Consider the following 26,524-nt stretch of genomic DNA (forward strand, 5'->3'; position numbering starts at 1 on the left):
AGAATATTGGTTAACGTATTGGGGCCGAATCTGACTTTCGTCATGCTCGTCGAGATCGATGACGTTTGAGCTTCCACGACTCGCAAAGGCAATTCTTGGAGCGAACGATACGAATTTTTCATCAAAGAACGACAGCAGCGCAATGAAACAGCTCTGATGCCAAAGAGTTACCGTTCCCTCGATACATTTGAAAAAATTATGTTAATTATGAAACAAAGAGTTTCCTACGGCTCCTCTTTAATCGATCGATCGGGATTTCCCGCATGGTAAGTCCCGTTAGTAGTTTTAGCGATGCGCATAAGTAAACCTAATTTGGTATAAACTAGTTGGCTTTGGCAGAAGTTTCACGCGAACTGAATGACGTAACTCTCCCTCTCTCTACATGGCCACAGGTGCATTTAACTGTATAACATTCTGCATGTTTAATTTTTCCTTGCCTTCTTCGTACGCGCGTGCATAAGCTACAACTCGGCGGTGAGTAGTGAACGTGATCTGATCCGCCACGTGACAACCGTATTTACCTTTTATTCATCACGTAGAATAAACATAAGAGTTAAAAAAAAGTCGCAAAAACATCCGCATGTATGCAAATTTTCTATTGCGTATTTCATTAAAGCTCCCTTCTTAGTTTCTTCAATATTTGTATTTTGACACACTTACGTTTATCGCATAAAATAACATTAATTAATCAATCGATATACATATATATAATATCGCAAAATATAAATTAATTTATTATTATAGAAAAAATTTATTATTATATTACTATTATTATGCTCTCCTTATGAGAAAACAATGTAGAAGTAAAACAATAAAAAAAAAAGTAAATCCTTTTAACAGACGTATTTTTAGATAGACTTAAAGCCATTAGAACAACTTTAAAGATTTATTTATAGATAAACGATTTATATATAATATGGTTCTCTTGCTCGCTTTTTAGATAAGAGAATTAAGAATTCTTTATGAGCTTCTTTTAATTTAATAAAACTCAACTGTGTAGTTTATTACACGATTGAACTTAAAGAATCCATTGTTATTGTAAAAAAAAGGTTCGATGAAAACAGTCAGTAATGAAATATGCAGCGAGATCTGAGTCCGACGTGAAATCTATCGATCGCTGTCACATTACGAGGAACACGTCGACAACGAGGACGAGGAAGAGTTGGAGAAGATAGTGCGATTGTGCGGTCAGCAGCAGCGATCAATGACTTTGCATATATGGAACACACGCACAAAATCCGATAACAACGCGCCCTTTCAATCGACTTCTCACCCGCAGAGACATCCCTTGCTTTGAGCATATAAAAAAACATGTTAATTTAAATAATTCAATTACATTGACATATTATAGACGAGCATTCGGTTGTGATATGAATGGCTAGAGCGATTCTGTGATAACTGATACGTTTTGAATATATCCTGACGCGTAATCTTTGTATAAGTAAGTCGAGATGTCGCGAGCCGAAATCCGTATCTTAAAACTTTTTTTTGTCGTCCATTCATACGTCAAACACCGAAATTGCGTTACTGCTGAGAACAGCCGGATTCGCATACCTATATATAGAACCGCAAAACAGTGAAACGACCGACTGGTGCGGCGCGACGGCGACGGTATGAGCGCACTCTCAAGCAACGCGACTCGTTCTACGCGGTAGGGAGGGATCCGCTTTATTGGAGAGTGTTGCTATCGACAGCTTCGCGCCGTTAGATTGGTAGGTAGGTTGGTAGGTAGGTATACTCTATCCCCCGGTCCTCGCTCCGCTGCATTTTCTCTGTTATCGTTGTCGGAGCTCCGAGCGAAGCCGTCCAGACAATGGCGGATCCCCGTGGCGGACGGCGAGAGAAAGTAAAAATTAACGAGAATTCAAGCTCGGCCGGAGCCATTGAAAAATTGCCCGGTGCCGTACGTGGGTGTGAGGTAGGGTTTGAGACTTGTTGGCGGGAGTATTTTTTTCCGCCATCTCTCTACCTATTGTACCTATCCACCTATGTCTCCCTTCCAATCCCTCATCTCTCGATTTGCGTCCTCGCACTCTTATCAGCTTTGCGACCGAGACGCATTCCGCGACGCGTTCCGCATTGTGCCAACTATACCGTAGAGCACGTATCCTTTTCTCGCATCCACGTGCGTTCTCTCTCTCCTTTCTTGATCGACATTGGCTTGCATTGCATACACGCTGCAATCTTGCTTCATTGCCGAAATTGTAAGTGCGACGTTGGATATCTACATGAATTAAAAACAGCAATAATATTTTTTTATCTTTAACATATATTGTATATAAAGACATTTCGCGATGGTAAAATTTCTAGGATTTTAAAATCGTCGCGAGAAGGCGCGCGCCTTTTCGGACAAGATGCAAGATGAAAGCGAGTGTAAACGGTGATCGAGACGCATTGCAGTTGGCCGCTTGAATTGATTAATGGTTCGCTTCGAAAGGTATGTGCGCGCGTATAATTCATCATCGATGTTATAGCATGTAGAGTATTCCTGAGATAAGAATCCGATCGAGTGAACTAATGGAACAAAACTGGGAGTTATTGCTAGAGACTAGAGGAAAAACTGCGTTAGAATGATTGATGAAGTGGACGAAGTTAAAATGGAAGTAACTGTCAGAACCTTGAATTCCGCAAAGTTAAAGTGGAAGTTATCGCGGATGATTTTGTTTCGCGTTCACGCGCAGCACGGAAACTTGAGTGAAATACTTCCCGGAATCTTTCTTGCGAGAGACCGAGGCCAACAAATTCCCATTAGGAACGCGGTCCGGAGTATCATTATTTTACTGCCGCTTCACCATCGATCGTCGCTATTAGATTTCGCCACTTCTTGCCTCTTTTCCACGTCGCTCGTTATATCGTACACTCGCGAAAGATGATTACATACTCAACCAAATCCTAGTCGAAGGCATTTATTTTCGATCCGACGTGAATCGATTTTAAGATGAAGTCGATGCCTACTGATCCGACGGACTATAAAATATCTCCCGCAAAAAAGCATCGACGTTTTGAACATTTATCGAATCGAATCTCGCTCGCCGCAGTTCCCCAAGATATTTCGGGGAGATCGCGAGGGAGAGAGCGAGAAAGTGCAGAATCGCGCCGCATCCGCTCGAGTGCAGAGGAGAGCCGGTTGATCTTGCATACAATATCTCCTGCCGTTTACTCTTCTTATTATGCCGACCGGATCGATCGTGCCGGCGCGAGTACCCGGGCTCCAAGGAGGGTAAGACGACTTGGCTATAGGGTAACGGGTAACGGGTAAGGCGAACGCGCGCGAGAGAGGGCAAAGAAGGTGTGGGAACGAAGGGGGGAAGACGGTTTGTAGCTCGAAGGGTAAGCCTGTCCGTAGGACTAGCGGCACGTCCTCCCCGGGGAATCCGGCGTATCTGCTCCGCGGCACGGGCAAACACGTCGAGGATGAAGGAAGTCTGGCTTCCATTTCGCGCAAGGCGCGCCGCAGCGAAGCGAGGTAAATATTGATACAGATCGAACATCTAATCGCTCCGTCCCGCCCGTTTACCGACATAGCATCCATATACAAAGGACGCGCGCGCGCACGCATACACATACTCACGCTCGCGTTGATTCTGCGTGCACGCGCGGTCCTGAGCTATTCGTGAAGCGAGGTCATGATTGATGGAACCGAGGAACGGGAACGTGGTACGCTCTGCGACAATATGTTCGTCACGCATTGTCACGCGCGCGATCCCTAAGGATACGATAGCGTTGAATCTAAGGATAGACGGAGAGAACGCCATGGACAGAGCTCGCTCCGTCTTTTGTCATAGTATGCGATCGCCGATGAACACAGTTGGCGGTAAATCCATTCGACAGGAAATTAACGTTTGATTGTATGAACTATTAGAGGGAGAAAGAGAGAGAGAGAGAGAGAGAGAGAGAGAGAGAGAGAGAGAGAGACAGGGACAGAGTTTGTAATTAATTCATCAATATAAAATATTATACTATATATAAACCGTTATAAAAATAATTGTAACGTAGATGGCAGATTTTAACTCTTAAATATTGATAGCGCTTAAAAAGTTGCAACCAAGAATGTGTTGCTGAAATTTAGAAATCACACAAATTTCTGAGATATTAAAATATAAAATTATTCTTAAAAGTACGCATGATTATTTCTGCTTGTTACATCTGCTTGTTTACACAATATTTATTTACATTTTGCCATTATTATTTCACCATGAAAATGGATACCAACGTGTATTTATATGCAATAATTATGCAGGCTCGACGAATATTACGATCGATATTGTATTAAAAATGTATTCAAAGATCGATTATTAATTTCAATCAACACAATCGATCTCTGGCATCAAATTACATCTAACGTAGAATAACCGTTTATTACTGTTTAATAAATTCCGGCCAATATAATCGCTAGATACGCTTATCGTGTTTAACGATTGCAATGGGAAATTCTGTCATGATGCGATCATCACGCTCGGACAGAAATTTAATCACAAAAAAAACAAAAAAAAAACACGTAACTCGACGGTGCGTTCACAGTAGGTAGATTGGTGTAACAATGGGCCGTCTTGACTACCAGGCATTCCACTTTTTCCATTCGCCGTATCCTTCTGCTCCGCGAATCTCATAATGCACGCATGATTGGGCAACTTTGTCAGCGAGATTCCACGCGGCGAGCCAGTGGTCGCGCGCTCGTACGTGCATCGCCCGAAATACTTCACTTGAGGGACTCGGGGGAAATCATGTATGAAGTTCCTCTGTTTCCATTCCCTTTCCACCCGATCCCTTTCTATCTCTACCTCTCCGCTCCTCATCCGATTTCTCTTCGCCGGAAATTTCGTTTCATGACATACAATTCGGCTGACCGATGAAAAGGCTGAATAGAATAGGAAGAGCGAACGGAGCGAGCAACAATCGAATGAAAACGAACCACAGATGTCAGATAACTGGGAGATCCCTCCAGAATTTGCTCTTCCTTTCACTCAGCTTGGCAGCATTCCTCTTTAACTGGTTTCATGATCGCTAATCGATAAAAATTCGCGATGCACATTCGACCGATAATACCGACCTTAGTACGTAATACGTAGGAATTTTAAAAATTATGCGGAAACTGACAATGCATAAGAGTTTTATTCGCGTTTTGCAAGCTGCGGATATTACGTTGATTTTCTTTTTTTTAACGTTATATTATTGGTAACGAGTCCATTAGCAAAGCTGTTAATGGATGCGCTTTCCAATCTCCGGATAATCGAGACTAAATGCATTTCGTTTCTGTTTCTTTGCAAATGTAAAACAAATCTGCGACAACAATGTTTCAGGGAAAACAATTTGTGCATTTTTAATTTCCTTACAATTTTTAAGAGAAATTTACGAAAGTGAGAGGAAAAGTGTGAAACAAAATACAATTAAAATACAAAATTGTACAACCGGTAAATATACAGAAAGATTGCAAGAAGTGATAAACTCAATATTTTTTTTTTTTCAAGAATAGAATGTAGTGCGTGACAAGCGACATTATCAAAGGGACGCGATACTGACATATTCTGTGCAAGCGTTGCGATAGAAAAGAGACAGGAATGAAAATATTGAAAGAGATACGTAGCAATGGAGACACGAACCAACCAGCGATAGTGATTTGCCGTCTCGCTAGACGCAGCATATTTATAGGCGATCAAAGTAAAAGTTTGCCTGTCGAGATGCGCACGTTTTATGATCGTCGGCGATGCCCTCGTGATATTTACTCCTTCCGAGGATCCCGATGTTCCAGCGCGACAATGAACTCGCGTGTATTTGCCAGCAATGATCGGAGCCTCGAGCCCGGTGTCCATCTTTCATTATCGCTAATGGAAGAAACTTTGCTGCCAGGGCATTCGCTGATAGACTGAGTGACGTCGTTGATAATTTTTTTCAAAATTTTTGTCGTTTAAATATTGTTCAAGCGTAAGTTTCGAAATAAAATAAGCGTACGGTTCCTTACACATATTCCGATAAACTCTGATTTGAAAATCATATCTGCTTCGGAATGACACTTGGCGTGAAATCGAAAGTCTGTTTGTATTACGGTTAAGAATTTATTGAGGAGATCGCGCACATACATGTAATGTATGTGCTGTACGAAGCTGTTGCAAAGCATGTGGCTCTAAAACGTGCGGCAAACGCGAGTCGTGCGAGTTCGGCGAGGTACGCAAGAATGTATCGATCTGCCTTGACATACCAGTCGGCCGCGAGACCTCTAAGGACGATACCGGCTGGTATTTCGCACCTTCTAAAACGTCTTGGAACGTAATTTTGCACCAACTGATTTCATATTCGACTACATGCATAGCGTATCATTTCAAAGAATTTTTATTGAAGATAAGAAGATTAAAATAGAAACAAGCGAATGTCGAATATTTTTAGAGAAAGGAAATCTCTATTGTAAGAAATAATTGTCACAATTCTTCACATTTTCATTTCCTTTAATATCAATTATGTTCTACGATTATGACAACTCAACAAGGTGTTACATTAGAAATTATTATAATTCTCAAATTTTTTTCTAATTCTACAACCTTTTTTGTAAGCACTGTTTACGGAATAAGAATCCGGAATGAGGAATGAATAGCTTTTGTCAAGCTCCAGCAAAGCCATGGTGTCAAGAGGGGGAAAATTCTCCGGCGCGAGTATTTGCGAATGCAAGTGAAAGGAACATTACGGTGCGTGATTGCCATTTTATTAGACAAAGGACGAGAACTGAACGTAGACTTACTCCTATTAACGTCTCTTTATCACCAGGCATTACATCGGAGGGAAATGAAAAGCCACGCGGACCCTCAAGTGTTCTCTCTCTCTCTCTCTCTCTCTCTCTCTCTCTCTCTCTCTCTCTCTCTCTCTCTCTCTCTCTGGCACGGTCTTTTCGTAGACAATCTAAATTGTCATTGCAGATCTTACGACGGCTAGAAACGATTACTTCCCGTCGCACAGTTTGGTAATTGTCGAAAGTGTTCAACTGTTTGTGTAAGCAGGTTTAATAGACTTTTAATGTGAAAGAATAAGCGAATACAATCAAATTTTAATAATAATGTTTTATTAAAAAATAAGTTATTCACAATCTTCATTAACATTGACTGAATAATTCTTATACAGCTCGTGTCGAATAGAATTCATTTTACGCGTACCAATATTTCGTTTTTCTCTCAAACACGGTGTATAAAGATAACATCAAATAATATACATAATACATACTATATAATTGTATTGTTCATTATAGTTGCTGAGACACTTGGAAAAAATTACAATTCTTACACACGCTTACACGCATACACGCATAATAATAATTATAATAATAAACAATAATTAATTTTAATTCAAGCTACCACAATTTACGTACATGCTGCAGGTTCACAATTAAAGTGCGTTTGACTATGTCCGCTATGTCGACTATTGTTTGAAGACAAATATGTGAAATGTTTTTTTATGATATATGTAAATAATTATTTTTCTCTCAAAATCTATATATTATCCAAAACATATAACTGCTAGTCTTGTAACTTCATTAAGTAAACATGATATTGATATGTCATTATCATACCGACATTTTCTTGATTCGTTAATGACACAAAATTACATACACAACCGGACATCCCTTCTTTAGTAAAATTGCAGGTATATATTATTCAATTACGCAATTTCCTTTGTGCCTCTTTTCTTATCCATATATACCCACGGTAATGTACAATACTAAAACATTTGCCTTCCCTAGATAAGTGTGTTTCATTAGTAAATAATCTGGGATATTCATGTTTCAGTTTACCTAGTAATTTTCACAAATTACACGCTCTTGTATTGCGGAAAGATATTTGAAATTCAGTAATTAATGAGTCGCGTAGAAAAAGCGTAGCTTTTTTTTTTAAATATCTTAGCGCGTGTCTTCTGTTCCATTCATTCATTCAATATTCACTAAAGGTCCTTTAGACCGAGCTTCCATTCTTTTCATCTCTATCTCGATTTGTCCCCAATCCCACGGTATCACGACGTCCATCGACGGCATCAGCGACGGACAAGAAGCAATGGCCCTGCGATGGTGGGCAATTTAAATATCTCGTCGGAAAAAAGATTATTATTCGAGGTGAAGTTGACAGCTACATCATATTCCAATATCGAACCCAAGAGGGTCGAGATGCGACGTCATACTTACGAAGTACTTCGTCGCACCGTATATTCATCCCTCTCTCCCTGATGTAGGCTAATATTGATGGCTCTAAGTGAAATACATTAAAGTTTTTGAATTTCATTAGAAGTCCCTCCCGCGCGTAGAGCCGTACTTTGACGTCGGATGACATTTATGGAGAATCATGCGTCATCGCGAAATCGAATAATAGCATTGGATGGCGCCTCGTCAGATGTGTCAGATGATTATGTTTTCTGTTCATCCGACGCTAATGCGATACATACAGATCCAATTTGAAGATGTAAATAAATGTAAACAAGATAAGCAACGGCATATGTAAACGTACATATAGATATACCATTTACTTTATGCGCCCGTCATCGAAAATTTTTGAAATTCATTGTCACGAATGTACGTGAATATCTTACAATCACAATTCTTGCGTGTCTCAATTATCATAGCTCTGTTGCGGGTTAAAAATCGTAATCAACGCATACGCGCGTGAAATTTCAACGGTGGTTTCTACGATCTTACAGGCGTATTACAAATAGCCATGCAGTGCAGTCACGTACGTCACGCGCGCGTCTGGGAAGTAATTTAAAACTTGATAGTGTTATCGCTCGCGCCTTACGAGACGATGTTTGACTAGGGAGGGGAGGCTTACGGTTAAGTCTCGGTATGTAATAACACGCATGCACGTTGCCAGCCAAAGTTTGTAACGAGCACGACGTACGTAAACCTCATATTCCTTTGGCTCGTACTTGCTTGCCGCCGTCTGCGCCCACCTTTCTCTTACACTTTCTTCTTTCTCGGCTAGCATGCTACCGTATTGCGAATCGACCTCCACCGACACTTTTGCGTTCTCTCATCTCCCATCCCATCTCTATTCCTGCGATTGAGGGTGCGGGAGAGGGTGAATTCTGCAAGAAAACTTTGGTGGCGTGTTCAACTTGACGCAATATCTGTGCGGGCTCGTATAACGTAAACAACGTGTCAGTACCCGCTGCGACACATATATGGGGGCTTCCCCTTAAACTGCATCGCTATATATTCGCGCGGAATATATTTTAAGGGAAAGACTGTCGAATAAGGCGTCATGATATTTTGAGAAATTTTTTTTTTTTTTTAATTTTAAATATAATATTCCTTTTTCACTCTTTTTCAATGCTTAAAGACTCATCGAAAGAGATTGTTGATATTTAATACTTGTTACAATTTTAATTTCTTAAAAAACTTGATTTGTATTATTTTATAAATACCAAGTGTTTAAATACACATTTTCTTCATATGAAAAATATTGGTAGATCTATACATCAGATAGATTAATAAATAAATTATTTTTAAAATATTTTTTTCTATCATGGTAAAAAAGAGAGTGAGCACATGGCCAAAGCAATTGATTGTCGACTTATTTGAAGATTTGAATAAAAGCGAAGGGTAATGCTGTAGTGGCAGCAAGAGATAGCAAGAGAAATAAGAAGGATGAAGGGGAACGGGGTTAGAGCGGAAAAGGAGAAAAAGAACGTGTCGCATCTGACAGGTCATTTTCCAGAGCAGAGCACCCTCTCGTCGCGTGCGACTTTGGCGCCCCTCTTCATACCTACCTGCCTTCATCCCTCTTCGTGCCTGCTCTAAGGATCATGCGGCTATCCTAAACTCCCATCTGCCGATTCTCCGCGCAATCCTCGATATCTCGTTTGCCGAGTTCGAATTCGCAATGACGCGCCTATACAGCCGTACCAATATCTAATTTGATCTCACTCGCGAGATGCCATCCATTCGCATGCGAATGAGTGAAAGAGGAGGAAAGGGAAAGAGATAGGGGACAGGTTGTCGGGACTGTCAAAACATAACGCGTTATGCCATGCCCGGTAAAATTTCAATGTTTCACTCTATTGCGAAAGGATTTCTCAATACATGTTTCTCATGTTATTTAGCGTACATGGTTATAATTAATTGCGGAATTCGCAATAGTATTATATATAATTAGTATTATTATTGATATTATTAAAATGAGGTATAGGAAGAAAATTATGCACCAACGAAGCAGTGGACACAATCGAAGCGATGATATATAGCGATAACGGTAAGAGCGTTCATTTATTTCATTTACCTCACGACTAATTGTTTATTTATTTCCGATGATTTGGTATTGCGTTGTAATGGTTATTTAATAGACGTTTTGACAAATAATTTACTGCAAGTCACGAATTAAATAGAATAAAATTTGATTTGACTTTCAATACGTTAACACATCCATATATATATATATATATATATATATATATATATATATATATATATATATACTTAATATATTATAAAATTATTAATGTATGAAATTTTTCACGTTTTAAAGATATAATATACGTATCAAATTTTTCTTTAACAATTTTCTTAAATCTCTTTTTTGAGAGAGACGTAAGGCGTCGATTGATTTATGCGAGCAATATTTCATTGCTTGTGAAAATGTTTGAATTTTGATTATCACATGATCTGCAAGCCAGGAAAGTATCTAAAACGTGACGTTGATATTGAAGAATGAACAAGATTCATCAAACTACATCAGCGGACGATGAAGGTTCGCTCCATTGATTTCCGCTTGGCTGCTCATTGATATTCACGCTAATCACATGACGTTATCGATGCTGATATATTTGCTTTAAGGTTTCGCTTTTTTTATTTGGCAAGAAAGTTGCGGAAGATAACTTTGTGAAATATGCGCCCATTAATCACGCATAAGTACTGTAATTTATCGCGTTGGTAATGTAACAAAATATTGTATTTAATTTGTATAATATATCACGTAAGTACGCCGTAAATGAAACATCCATTACGAAGGAAATGCATTTAGCGTAATAGTGATGTTTCAAATTCCATTTGATTTGTATAAATGTCACGGGGGATTAATCAAAGTGTGTAATAGTATGGAGACCGCTTGTAATATGAAGCTTTAAATATGTCGCGTTGGAAAATTGAAAGCGGAATATGATGCATTTTCATGCCATATATATTATCTACTTTTTTAACTCTTCGAATGCAAATCTATCTAGAGTTTCGGAGAGTGCACACGGGCTCAAAGTGAACTTAAGCAATTTTTAGATAGAGAGATTTTTAGCTATAAGAGCAAGATTATGCATTTTTTTTCATTGACAATACACATTCTTAAAGAAGAAAGTTCAGGTTTCACAACTAAATACTTGTAACTAAAAAAAAAAAAAAAATTGATTAATATATCTAAAAAGATTTGTAACATTAAAACGTTGAAAAAGTGCGTTATTTTGTAAATAAATTCAAAAAAATTTTCAAGTTTTGATATTAAGAGTCATGAACATTTAGGTTTTTGTGATTGATGGTATATAATTTAAGAAAAAATTAAGAAAAAGCAAATAAAAATTAAAGCCTAATTCAATAAAAAAAAAAAAATTGAATCAAATTGACCTTTATTCAGACAATTGCCACAAAAAAAAATGGTAAGAGTCATGAACAGCTGTAGAATTAAATGTTTAAAAGAAGGAAGGGTCGAGCGGTGTACTAGGATCATAGAGCGGATCCAAGCAAAACTTTTAATTTTGAAACATTATCAATAGAAAAAAAAATTTGGGTTCACGATAACCCCCTGCGCAGTCAAAGGATTATAACTGTAATAGCAAGCATAAATAAAAAAAAATTATTAAAAAGAGCTCATGGAAAGATATGTTGCCTGAATAATATCTGCAATATATTATTTTTATAATAAAACAACGAGATGTGTGTGAGTGTTTATATGCGTGTATGTATGTGCGCGTACGCATGTATGTATTCATAAATCTTATTCAACAAAAAATGCAAATAGATAATTTTTGGTTTGAGCGACACGTATTTTATAACTTCTTTCTTATCAGCATATCTACCGCGAATTCGTTGAAATTTAACGACTATTACGCACCAGTGCTTTCTCTACAAAATGGACTTGCGAGATACGTTTCGCGGTACACCGGGTCCCCGTTTCGCTCGAAAAAGCCACAATAGGTGCGTTCAATCGCTTAAGTGCAGGTTGCGGTTTGTCCGCTTGCCTGCAAGTGAAAAGGCGGTATTCAAGTTTTCTTACTACAGCGTATGTATACGTAGGTACTGGACGTTACATAACTAATGAATTGTACATCGGTGCTTATGCAACTCGCAGGCATGCAACTAAAGCAGAGAGAAGGACAAAACGAGAGAGCAAAAGAAGCAAATACGAATAGGAAAAGAGAGAGAGAGAGAGAGACTGAAAGCAGAGGGTGAAGCCCGACGAATGCGCTGCATGAATAACATGCATTTATGCAGCGCCGACGCAATATGTAAGGAGTCCTTCTCTCCTTATCCGCGAAGGACCAAGAAAACGCGGCGGTACCTCCATATTTTAGGGGACCCGACAAAGTGCTCGATCCACGTCCCACTTCCTCTTCTCGTAGCCCATGCATTTATGCAATGACGTAATAATTTCGCGCCTACGCCCATGCGACATCACGCTCAATTTCCCGCGTTCTCCTCAATCTCCGGCGAACAGCGCTCACATTTGTCGCTTATTCTGAAATTTTATTTTACGTATCGACGTAAGACGTGATAAAATAAGAATTAATTTATGAAGACAATAATGCAACGCGAATTATATATATATCTTATGATCTATGTATTGAAAAGATAAATTTAAACACTCGGTATAAAAGATCGCTTTTTAGAAAAGTACAAAATATACTGGGAAGCCGTTTTCGAAAGCCAATTATCTCAGGCAGATATACGGCGGCTATAAACGTAAACGATTATGGACGTGCTTACTGAGACGCGACCAAGTTGCTCCACACCGAGATTCCCGGCTATCACTCCTCCGTGTACCATACTCAACTGCTTAAGTTATGTGTGGCGGTTCCTGCGGTTTCTCTCTGGCCGCTCGCTGGAGTTTACACTAGCAAAGGCGTTCCCCTAACGGTATCAAGGTGCGATAGCGCGTGCCATGAAACGCCGCCCGATTGTTCAACAGACTGATACGGTTATACGAACGTGTCCTGTGTATGTATGTATGTCTGTCTGTAAATTATATTTTCCATCGATCGAGCCGACAGGAATTTACGTTTTATCATATTTTAATTCCCGCATATTCGTTTCAACGAACTTTAATAAATATCGCACACATTTATAATTAACGCTATCTCCGGACGAAACGTAAACGAATTTTGCGTAACCCGAGGCGCACGAAAATTATAACGATATTTCATTGTACGAAGTGGCCGGTTACATAGCGCGGATCCGCGATTTGTTGCCGATTAAATGCTATTTGCTAGGAAAAAGGGGTATATGTGAAGAAACAGAAGAGGAGCTTCTCGTTAGAATCGCTTCCTGATCTTTGCCGTTTTAATTATTTTGGTCCGCGTTTATCGGATGAAAAGATAATTTTAAAACATGCCACACGCTTTCTATTTCGAAAAGTCGGCTACCCCTGGACTCGCGGAAAGTACATCGGAAGAGATGATAAAGACTTTATTTATCTCTCAATTAACAAATGACGATGCGCTGATTCTCTTACTTCGTCCCGTTGCTTCATAAACTAGAAAACATATTACGATGTAAAGGGAAAAAAGGAAGCGTATCTCTCGTACAATTGCGCCATTGGCTATTAAGAACAATTAAATTTTCGTTGAAAATGCCTTTCAACCCTTTTTCCTACAAACAAGATTTTATTGACTTTTAATCGTTACAGCGTAAAGATAATTGGCAATATTTTGCGTTAACGTCGGTATTTCGACCGTACCTATCAATATTGCTTTAATCATCGGCGCATTTGTAAAACGAATATGAATAACCCGATCGACGTTAATTATATTTAGTACATCGTTGAAAAGAATAGTTTAAAAAAAAAAATGATTGCATTGAAACCAGCTCGCGCTGGCCTAACGGATTTAGATTACATTTCGTTTCACTTCTTTCGGAGATACATTTTAAACGAATAATGTGAAAGAGAAAGAGAGAGAGAGAGAGAGAGAGAGAGAGAGAGAGAGAGAGAGAGAGAGAGAGAGAGAGAGAGAGTCGGTCGTACTTTATCGGAAATATTCACTTTGAATCTCATGGTCCTATAAGCCAATTAACGGACGAATAATGGAACACGGATAAAATTTTGGCAATTACGAGTATACGTTAAAGTTAAAAATTCTCAGTTTTGCGCGAATACTATGTTTAATTGAAGCTACGTTCAAAATATTTCTGTTATGCGCGCAACTTTTATTCTGTCGATACGGGGTGTATTGTATCAGATTCATATGGCATAATATATGTATATACACGGTGGAAGCAATATAAATGTCCCTGTAAAATATTTACACGTATTTGCGCTGAGTTGCATTGTGTATTTAATATTCTCCTTACTCCTCGCGTTCATTAAAATTGATAATTCCAAATCCTCGCGCAAATATTTATCAAACTTTATATACATGGATGTATTTAATATTAACATAATCTGCGTTAATATCGAAATTCGAGACTTTCATCTAACTAATCGTTAACCAGTAGAATAGATAGGTATATTAAACGGCTCGTCCTCTCGAATAATCGCCGGGCAGACCTTTCCGAGCGTTGATGGGAATCTAAATTCTTTGGTCTTTCGCTGGAAATTCCATAGGTACAGGAAGCACGGCGTAGTGCGTCAAGGCACGTGATCCTCTTAACTGTAGTTATCGCGTAATCCACGTTCCCAAGTCGCTCTCAATCAGCGCTACGCAGCCTATAATTCAATATATCGAACCCTTATCTGGACGGAGCCTAAACTCCACCCACCTGCGTGCTCTTGCCTTCGTCTCGTATCTTAACCCCTCGGCCACTCCACACGGTATCCGGAATGTTCCACTAGAATCTCGAGGGAAAAAGAAGGAAACAGAACGAGCACCCGGACCCGATTTTGTCTTTCCACGATTTCATTCTAACGGGAGGGAAGCTGGTTGGAGCATTGTCGTCGTGAAGGGGAAGGGGATCGCGCAAGGGGATGAACGGAGTTACCTTCCATCGGCGCTGCGCCTCTTAACCCGTAATTGAATAACGTGTCTGGAGGTACGACCGGGATATGGATACCGTGATATAGTGGGACACGACCTTCGTCCACACCTCAACGGCTTCAAGCTTTCCTCCGCTTTTTTTTTTTGTTCTTCCTAACGCGGCGAGACGCTTCCGCTCTCGTTCGGGTCGATACGCGATGAAATATTGCTCGGCGGATAAATCCGTATCGTATTAGGCCAGATTCCGAAAGTTTAATTGATAATTGTTCGTCCCTTTCTCTTCTATCTCTTCCGCTTCCTTCCTTAAGTAAATCGATCCAACCGCTCAGCTGCGCTTCGGGCAGGTGACATCCGCGCACGTGCGGGAAGCTGGATGATATACGTGAGTCGAACGTTTAAAATATTCGCGGTGTCGGTCAGGAGCACGTGCATTCTTACTTGTCGCGGGTAAATAATGCGGCGTGATAAAGCAGGTTAGATTAATGCGACCAGACGAGGCAACCAAAAACAAAGACAGATCGGTGCGTCACAAATTTTATTTTACAGAGCGCTCTCTTCCCCCCGCGACGTAAAGTAATGTCCGCGTGTCTATGCATCTTATAAGCGCCCGATGCTTTGCGAACAGAAAAGAAAGCTTAATATATTGACTTAATATATTGACATCATTACCGATATTATTAACAGTAAAAATTGAAGGCGACGCTATCGTTCGTTAATGTCGTATGCATCTTACACACGTTCCCAATCTTGCAAGAATTAATTGTTGAGGAAGCTTCCAATTTATATGTAATTAAATATCGATGCCTAATAATATTTCCTAATGATATAATTTACTAACATATATTTAGGTAATAACTATTTTAAATCAGAATATAAAATAAAATAAAATCAATATGCTTTTGCACGATGTGTAATAAAATGTAAAATTACCAAGCGTGATATTCTGTCGTCGGATGATCGGATGGTATGACATTTTCCCCAGGTATACTTTCCATAGTTAAGAACAAGTGATCCGTAAAAGCATTTTGGGTAACGCGTAAGCCTGGAAACTTTGCACCGTTTCCAATATGACGTAAAAGGTCTTTCAGAGCATCGTAGCGTCGTCACGCCTTTGGCACTTGCGCCGTATAGTAAATTTCAAGTGTCATCGAGGCGGTGGCTTGAAGTAAATTCGTCGTTTAACTATCCGGTTAGAAATCGTGGAAGCGCTGTGAAAACACATGCTCGTATATCTTAAAGTATTCGAAAGAAGGGACAAAAAACGTCACGCAATAGTGTACATCCGTTGTAATCAATTTGATGAAAAACTTTCTGTTGTAATGTCACGAAATTCAAATCTGGGTCAAACTACGTAATAAATTATCGGATCGATAAAAAATATATATAATATTATAGTCCTATAATGGCAGCTAAAATCGTATTGTTTAGATCAATATAAGTGCTCATGGAAATCAAAATGCATTCTAATAAAAAGTAGAACGAATTCATACACGGATATTTTCAACGGCTTCCGCAAATACGTTTCTGCGCATACACAAATTGGATTTCAGATACTTATTCCTGTGTATCCCGAAATCTTGCTTTTGTACGTAGGGAATCCTACATCCCTAAGAGTAAACTTCCAACCGAACTCTCTCTCTCTCTCTCTCTCTCTCTCGCGGGAAGATCTATATATCCAGAATAGTTTGAGCGGTGGATCGGAGTACGCTGTAAAATCTCTGCCAGATTCGGAAAGATCACGCACGAGCGGGGAGCGAGGGATAAAAGAAAGCAGGGCCCTAGTTTTGAAAAAGGGACGAGAAAAGCGCGTGGGGAGAATCGGACGGAGACACGGGTGGAGGATACTGCAGGCGGTACAGATATTCGTAGGTGTGCGGAGAAACAATCTGGGATATGGTCGGCGCGATACGGAACGTGGCGACGAGTGAGGAACGGCGAGGGGCGAGAGACCGGGTATAGGAATCGGAAGCGAGTAAAGAAAAGGGGCGACGGAAAGTATAGTCTAGAAACTTTATCCACTTTGCATGCTGATGGTTACAGATTCGGGAAGACAAAATGGCGCGCGCGGTAGCAAAGGGTAGAACGAAAAAGGGGGTGAAACACAGGGAGGACGGTAAAGGGGGAGACGGGAGGAGGGACCGGGGGGGGGGGGCGCGAGAGAAAAAGAAGAAGAAAGCGGTTGGGCGCGTGGGATCGCGATTCACACAGAATCGATTCCCTTTGTGCCCCTTACCGCCCCGGTACCGCCGCTACCGCGCGCCACCGACCGCCTCTCCGTGTGCCTCCTCACCAAACTTTGTAGCCAATTTACGAGCGACCAAGTCAGCGCCCTTCGATTTTACGCTAATCCGATGCCAATGTCGTGCCGTAGACGAGGCGAACCTCTCCCTTATATACCGAGTAGGATACCGAAGGGGATTTCATTTTCCGCGGTCCGTGCCATTCCTCGACAGGCAGGTCTGTTTCAAGGTAACTACTTTCCTTCTTTCTTTGGCTCCGGTACTCGCACCCTCTATCGTTGTATTTCTTTGCCTCCTCCTCTTTCTCCGTCCAGCCTACTTGTAATCTGTTTCTTCTTTCTCTTTCTTTCTCTTTTCCTTTCCCCACCATTTTCCTTCACCCTACCTCGGTCTTGTCTCTCGTAACCCAGCTCTGACGAGCATCCGCGGTCGTTCGAAGAGGTAATGGGGTTTACTGGGAAGAACCGGCGGTACGTTTCATCCGGTACGGCCGATCGAGTTACAGAATTAAGTTCAGCCGTACCGGAATAACGACCAAGCCTCTCGTTCCCTCTTCTCTCCGCCGCTTGGCCTGCTCTTCCACTTTCCGCCCGATTTCGTGGCAGACAGGAAAGCGATTCAAAACCGCGATAGCGATTCAAGGAAAAAATACTCTTGTTCCAGACTCGTTTGCGTGAGCCGCGAAATGCGCGATAAGACTCGATTCTACGACCACCATTGGCAACGAGTGAAAAGTCGCTGTGAAACTGGGGCTTCGATCCAGGGGCTAATGTCCCGATAGATTACGAAACGATCGGTACTTCAAGTTCAAGCACGGTATAGCGATAAAACGGCGAATCGTTATATCCGGATCGTTCCCGCGCTTCCTGATAAAGTTTTCCTAATAGGAATAAATTTTAATCATTCGCCGGATTCACTGCGTCATCATCGATACGAGGGAAAGATTCTCGGTGAATGTCTTATCCCATCGCCCGCTCGTGCTCATAACTGTCCCTTAAACTTATAAAATTCTTCAATTTTTATACCGCGATTATCGCGATCCGCGCGACGATCGATCGCTGATTTATAGGTACAAGCGAGCGATCGCTCGCGATCTCGCGACTTTACAACGCGAACAGCTGCACAAAAGCATCTCGTACCATCTCGTGAGACGATCAGCCGCGAATGTCTCGAGTACCAATAACGCAGACATTCTGTGTCCACCTAAAAATTGAAATTCGGATCGACCGTATAATCGACGCTACCTCGATGCACGTACGTATTCGTAATCGTGCTATATCCGATAACGAACCGATAAAACGATGAAAAAAAAATGAAGACGATCTGAGAAAAAGAAGACGAAGGAAAGAGAGAGATGAGAAACGGAAGGTACAAACAGGCAAATGGTAGTTGTCGAAGAGACGAGCTGAAAAGTGTAAGAAGCCAAACGCTCGTAAAGAAGGTCGAACGGATCGTAAACACGCCTGTTAGAAGGAACAGCGTCATCGTTTCGATTGCGGCGCGGACAGGATGTGGAGAAAATCTCAGAGATATCGGTTATCTCTGCGCAAGGCGCAACGGGATTCGGCCTGCCGGTGCTCAATTTTAAAAACCGGCTCGGCGAGATCCGGAAAAATTGAAATTCCTAGGGAGAGAAAAATGCGGGAATATCCGACCGGGCGTGCGAGTCAGCTGTCATTCCCGTGATTGCACGTCCGTCAGTCATCAGGAACGGAATGCGCCATTTTCGCAACGCCCGTTCGACATCTCACGGACGACGGAAGGGTTCATTAATTTTCGACGATGACGCTACAGTTCCTTCCGCGTCGGCGGGGCTGACACTCGATAACGGCGTGTTTGACGCGCTATGTATTGGGATTCATACTTGTCACGCCGAATTTCGCGCTCGCCAAGAGTCACCGTCATAAAAAAGATGCGCATTACGAGCGTCGTGCTAATAGGAGCTTAATAGTTTTTGTGCTAATAGTTTTTAAAACAGACCGTTTACATTTTTGCCCACGCGCTCGATTAATAGTATTGTCTTGATGTGTCATCGGTAGAAATACAATAGCTATTACTTCCACAGACACGTAAACTCTGACAAAGCGAAGACGGATCGTTCCGCGTGTATCGCACGAACGCGTTTTATGCGGATCATAAAATGCATATTCGATGCTGTCTTCGAGTCTGTAAAACTTTACACCGAATATGAAAACCGAAAGCGATTCAGCTAGGCGGATATTCGCGTCGAGTTTCGTTTGGTATTTCGGTATCCTGCACTGGTATCCGTGATCGGCCTGTATTCGACAACGCGAGAGACATAAAGAGGGAGAAAGATAGATAGATAAATAGAGAAAGAGAGAGAGAGAGAGAGAGAGAGAGAGTACATCGGAGAGAAGCGATTGTGGCTGTCGCCGCGCCGCACAGTTGTAACCGTGTCGCGCACGAACGAGTCCGGTAGGTTCTAAATGGCGAGGCGGATATATCTGCGTATCGGAGGGGACTACCCCTTTATTGCTTCGCGTATGGAGTCGTAAACAATGCGTCCATATGAAACAATGTTACGGCGTTACCACGAAATTGCGCGAGGATCGCTCGGATATTTCCCACAGCAGCGCGTTTCCATCCTTAAACAACCGCGACATCCGCGCGCTCCTCTCACCTGTCAAGGATAGAAGGCTGTCTACATCCGCATGGCATTACGCTAGTTTCGGTTACGAAAAACAATGCGCGAGGTGACACGAGGAGAACTGTGAGAAATGTCGGCTTCCCGTCATTCCCTCCTCTCTCTCTCTCTCTCTCTTTTCTTTTTTTTTTCATCCCCGCACCCCCGGTTTGCCAAAGTGCACGCTCGCGAGAACGCGAAAATAATTTCGCACCTATGGAAAATACGAGCGTCGAAGCGCGTGAAATGTTTTTAGCTAGACGCCGGGTGTACGGAAAACTTAGATTTAAAATTGCTCTCGTTTAACTCTCTGTGCAAAATAATAAATACTCATGAAATGGCGCAAACGCCGCGTCACAATTCAATCTTCGTATCGATCGAGCCAAATATCGCGCATTCGAAAAAAAACATCCTCTTGCTGATAGACATTACTCTCTTGTTTGCTTTGGAGAAGTGAAAAATAAAAGATCTTGTATTCCGCGCGTAACACGGCCGCTTTTATATGGATCGCGATCACCGATGAGATAGACTGTTTAGTAGTTCTGGGGAATATAACTTCCTTCTTTCCGGTACGTTGCACTCTGATCCGTTTCAGACAAACCACCGCCGGACAATTTGCCTCGATATAATGGTTCTTGCTTACCTGCTCTTGCATCCGCGTGCTGGATGCTCCAAATCGTATCAACTTAATTCATATTCACAGAACGAACTTGAGAGTGGAAAGTCGGGAATCGAGGGAGAGATGGAAACACGGGAGGAGAGCGCGGAAGGGTCCGTGATGGCTGGATCGGGGCGCGGGGGGGAAGGACGAAGGGCGAGCGAGCGAACATTTGCTCGAGCGCTAGCTGGATTTTAGCCCCGCTTCCGTCTCATTACTCGCTACACTCTGATTGAATTACCTACAATCAACATCAAACATTTTTAAACTCAATTTCATGTACGCGCAATCGTGTATTTTCCCGCTTTTTCTGCGTTATGAAACCGCTTTGAGAAGTACGAGGGCTCTATTCCGCGAGGAGCTCGCGAGACAGGTCTGTTTTCGTATTACACGCAGATGTACACGAATGAGCACGTCTGCAATCGTAACATCGTAATTGCTTTCTCTCTCTCTCTCTCTCTCTCTCTCTCTCTCTCTCTCTCTCTTTTTCTAAAAGAGATATTAGAACAGATATATTTTGCAAACAGACTTTTTCAAGTCAAATTGATCTTTCGGATTTTATCATTTCAATCTATTAAGCTGAGAGATTTCTTTTTTATAAAAAGGCATTTTTTTTATCGCACACACTAGCGTTTCTTGCTCGCTTCATGTACAGAAAATAAATTTCTTACGTTTGATCGTGCCACTCGAGTCGTTGAAAATTCGTTGATAATATAGTAAAGATTATAGTAGAAAAAAGTCACATGTGTGTATCTGTGTGTGTGTGTGTGTGTAGTCAGTCTCGCTTTATGTGCAACTAACGCGCAGCCGCATCTTAGAGCTCTTAATTTAATAGACATTTTTACTGCGAGCTTGCTCGACTAATGTTACAATTATGCAACCAATTAGGGTTCCTTTGTAACGTAATTTGTGGACGCGCGAGCCCGACAAGGTATGTCCCCCCCGCCTATCGTCCCTTAGAGAGAAGGAGGTCACGTGGCATAAACATAATTAGGTCGAGGGTAAGAGAGGCAGGGGTCTCGAAGGGTGGTGAAGGGCGGGCTGGAGGCATACCGAGGAATACTCATCTCTGTTGCCATGGGATCCTATTAACGCAGGAAATACTCACTCGACCGAGTAGCGCGAGTGGGAAGTATTCTAATACTTTCGAGATATAATTTCGCCAGCATAAAATGCGAGAGGATCAAAAGCGATTTCAAAAGAAGCAATTAAATGTTTAATTTATATATGCAACGCAACTGGTATAACAGTAATATTTATATTATATTATATTTATATATATTTATTTCTCTCTTTCTCTTCGTTTGCTTATGATTCCATCGGATTATTTATATTTCTCAATTAATCCTGTTTAATATCTTTACACTAATATAATGATTGATTTTAGAATTATTATATTTAATCGGATTTCATTTTTTTACGCGTAGCTGCCTTTTCCTAGCAATAATCTCATTAAAAATTACAAGAGTAGAGTATTTATAATAACAAATATAATCGATTGTTTTTTTAATCGTGTATGTCTTTCTTGTTTTGATATTAAGACATATTAAAAGATGATCTCTAGTTTAATATGAGCACGATTGTTGTGAAATTATGGAAAATCCTTCACTCGCTTGTATCTCTGGAAGCATTGATTTCGAATACGCGTGCGGATTCTGTCACAAAGACTGGGTTTGGGAATTAAATTATTGCATGTACGCGGCTTGTTCATTGGAATCCATAATGGCGGAATTGAATCGCTTTCCCGAGAGCGCGATTGATTCGCCGAAACGAAGCACTAATCAAAATTAATTCCCATTATTTCGTTAATGACACCGTGCGTCGCGCTACTCGTCACGCCTGCAAGCTCGATTTGGTGCAAATTAAAGATAATTAAGAACCTATTTATCCCAAGGATAGAATTCCAATCTCGAAGAAAGAAAAACCTATTCCGTAATCCTTCTGTTTCTATATTGCAGACATAAATTGCTTCGTTTTTCCATTTGCGGGAAGAGAATTTATTTTGAAGAAGAGAAAATCGCAATTAACTAGCGTATCCTATTATATCGTAACTATACCCGCGAAATTTTTAAGCATTTTTTTTTTTTTTTTTTTTTTTTTTTTTAAATTTCCAATGATGATATTTGCTGAAATGAAAATATAAATCAATTTACGTATAAAATATTTTTATTAATAAGAAAAATGTTAAAAATATTCTTCGTTTTCATTTTAAGACTACTTATTTTCGATAATTAACATGTGTAATTTCGGCGTCGCGGTTACGTGCGCCATAAAGGATGATAAGTCCATTAATAAGGTATGTCTCCGCACTCTCGTGGATGGAGAGAAGCGTACGTTATCGATATACAGAAATGGCCCGTCGTGTATGCGAATGCATCCAAAGCAATTCATCCACCGTACATGGAAATCTCATTAGTCCCAGATACATATAACGCCACGGTATGCCTAATGGTTGTGAGTTTGGATCAAGCTATAGGACAGACGCTTTGCTCGGAACTTGATCGTGTCGATGTTCATAATGCGTGAGCCGTGATGCGCGCATTGCCAACGCATAATAACCGTCGTGCCGTACAAAATTGCCGCAATCAATATGCGATCCAATGATAACTACCACGACTGATCGTGTAGCTTGTTTCGGATTTGATATCTCCAGATGCGCAAAATTGATCCCGAACGAAATTATTCAGTTTTAATCAGCGTCTGATTTCTTTCGAAGAGCTAAAATTAGAGACGGATTTGAATACGCCCCATCATCGGAGAGATCAAAGTGCTCGCAGAATTCCCTTTATAACCGCCAAGAGTGTCGCATTATCAATAAAGGATGCATATAATAAAATCTTGATTCGCTCACGCCCTACCTTCTCCCTTTCTTTCAATAGGTAGGTACTAAGACTGACGGAAAGCACAGTGAAACACGACACACGGCGGCGTGCGTTACGCAACGACGAAGCAAGTAACGAACAAGCGGGCGAGCGAACAGGCGGGAAAGAGAGAGAGAGAGAGAGAGAGAGAGAGAGAGGGAGAGAGAGAGAAAGGCAGGGACTTCATTATAACCTCATCTTTTCCCAGGGAGTGCATTCGAATTGAAAAACGCGCAGGCTTGTTTTGAGGCATGGTTACCGTGACAACGCACGTATATACACTAACACGCGTATACCGCTCACTTTCCCTCCTTGCGTTTTACCCCTTGTGCCGTCTCTTTCGCTTTTCCTCCCTTCGCGATCCTCTCTGTCTCGTTCCCCCGGTCCTCCTCGCTCTCACCCCCGCAGCCTGTATACGCCGTCGGCGTATATCGGACGTAAGCGAAGAGCGCCACTCGGATAGGGAGGACGAGACGGGTGTAGAAGCGAGGGGGATTGCAGAGAATGGGGGTGGGTGGTTGCTCGGCGTACGGGTAGTAGGGGATGAGTACAGAGAGCGCGGGGTGAAACGCAACGGCGGCAGCGAAACGCGGAGCATCGGCGAAGCAGTCACTATGACAACGGTGACAGGCGAGGTGTTAGTGCGCATCCGTGACCACGCCTACGTCACAACGCCGTGACGTCAGAGCGTCGACGGCAGCGGCGCCAGCCGCCGACGAGGAAGGTAGCGCGCGATTCTCGCCGGTACTAGTGAAGGAGAGAGAGGACGGCTGCCGCCTGTTGCTACTTCACTACACGTCGGGTGAGCACCCTCTCCCCCTTTCCTTCTCGAGCCACTTCGATCACTCTGTCTCCCTTTCGAACATATCTCACGGATAGTCGTACTCTCTCCTGCAACCCCACGCGGTAACCAGCCCCGCGATCTCCTTCCCTTCCCTTCGATCCGCCAGTGTCGTCTCTCTCGCACCACTATCTCTTTCGCACCCTTCTGTTCTCTCAGCAGCGGGGGCGGCGGCGTGAGCGGCGGCGGTCGTACGAAACCCCCGTTCACCATCGCCGCCCTACCACCAGGTTTCTAGCAACCAACCCCCCTAGAACCCCCCTCGTTCTCTCTGTCGAGCGCACCCTCCCGCGCGCGTTACCAGCTAGCAGCGATCCCCACGGCCGAGAGCCGAGACCGACCGAAAGTCGTCGGCTCTCCGCCAGTCAGCCATCCGACTCGTCGCCACGTTACGCCACGCCGCGCGCTGCGTGTGTTTCTCTGCACCGTGATTTAAGAGCCTGCGAGCGAGAGAAGCCTTATCGCGCGCTCCTCGTACCGTAAATCATCGCCGAGGCGCGATCTCGCGCGGCTTCGAGCGCGTGCGACTCCCTCACAGGGTGCCGCCTGTTTAATTGTACATCCCTCTCCGTCGCGGTGACGAACGATACCGTGCGAGAGACTACAGAGACAAAGACAGAAAAATCGACGACGTGTAAATAGGGGTGGGGGGGAGGGGGTTTAGACGGAAGTCCGAAAAGAACGGGCGATAAAAATCGCGCTCGACTCTTCTCGCAGCGCGCGTTACCCACATCTCGAGAGATCCGAAACAGAACCGAACGGGTTAGCGGAGAGTGGATTAATACGATACGCGCTATACGCGTGTGCGTGCGGCACGCGCGCAGGTTTCGCGGGCGGCTCATCGGTGACACTTAGGGAAGCAGCCTAACGGTCGCCGCCACCGACACACGTCGCCAGACACCGGCACACGTGCCTGTCGCACGGCGGGGGTGCGACGCGGGACACTTGGGGCGACGCAGCATCATCACGCTCTAAGGCCGCTGGTTCGCAGCATCGGCAACGCTCTATTAGGAGAACGGTCTATGGATCATAGGTCAGATCAAAGTATCATATTATCGAATTACGAGATCGCGCGCCCCGTCAGGGATTTCACGAGGGGGGGTTGTGACCGGTCAGGATGGTGGAGAGAAAGAGTAAGAGTGAAAGAGAGAGAAAGAGAGTGAGTGAGAACGAGTGAAAGAGGGACACGCGACGATCGAACGCGCAGCACACGCACACAGGACGCGATACGACCGTGGTCGACTCGAGTCGGCAAGTCGACTCGAGCGGCGCGTGCTGCTAACCTGTTGCCGCCGCCGTGAACGAGACTCTCGAAGCCGGTAATCGCGCAAGCTTAAGAATATATTATCGCGCGACCGCCTAACGAAATTACATCGCCGATAATGTTAACGAATAAGCAGGGTGCGTTGTACGAGAGGGGAGGACGTAGAACGCGTTTCGACGTTTCGAAGTGCTCCTGGAATTTTCGGAGTAAATAGCGAGACACGGGGATATGCGTCGTTAGGTTAATTGATTGACTCTGTCCGTCAATGGGGACACGTGGGGATCTGCGCCAAGCATGGATCAATTCGAGAACACGATACCCGTGGTAATAGGGAGAGTTTAGAGAAACGGAATGGGGTTATGTTTTTATCTTCTCGAATTTCCTTCTAGCTCGCTTTACAAACTTTACTTTCACGAATACGATGTTTGTCGAAAAAATTCTATATTTAAAACTTTTTATTTATTCATCAGAGAACATCGATGGATGTAAACTTATTTCCAGTTATTCGCAAAGAATGACATTTCTCTAATTATAAATTTTTATAATATATACTCTGCACATGTGAGACGTTTATATAAAAATATAACACACAATCATGCAATATTTGTATTATAATTAATTAGACATTAATGTACAGTATGTATATTAAATACACACACATTTACATACATTACATATATACAATAACATTCAGAGTAATATAAATCACATAAGGAACAAGCTAATTTATCCATAATTCACCTAATCGGTTTTGTCATTGCTTATATTTCACATGATAAAATCAATTTTATTGGAATACTTGAGAAAGTCGATCATTAAACGAGGTCTTAATAAAGAACAAAACGATAGATAGATTACGCGAATATCTAGGTCATCTATCA

At 42.2% G+C, this 26,524-nt stretch overlaps 1 protein-coding gene across 9 annotated transcripts in view; it reads left to right on the top strand.

Moving 5' to 3' along the window:
- Positions 1-26,524, top strand: part of Bru3 (bruno 3) — a 384,657-nt gene that overhangs the window by 136,113 nt on the left and 222,020 nt on the right. Inside the window, exon 1 of one of the 9 annotated variants that reach the window (XM_070316028.1) lies at positions 24,298-24,340. The exons of 7 other annotated variants lie outside the window; for them this stretch is intronic. The gene's annotated coding sequence lies outside the window, so the exon portion shown is untranslated. Of the gene's footprint in view, positions 1-24,297; positions 24,341-24,727; positions 25,413-26,524 lie in introns of those variants that run through there. One more of the 9 variants, XM_070316027.1, reaches the window with a different exon arrangement.

Source organism: Polyergus mexicanus, unplaced genomic scaffold, assembly GCF_030449975.1.
Source record: "Polyergus mexicanus isolate NDT 795.1 unplaced genomic scaffold, iyPolMexi1.0 SCAF_3, whole genome shotgun sequence".
NCBI classification, from domain to species: domain Eukaryota; kingdom Metazoa; phylum Arthropoda; class Insecta; order Hymenoptera; family Formicidae; genus Polyergus; species Polyergus mexicanus.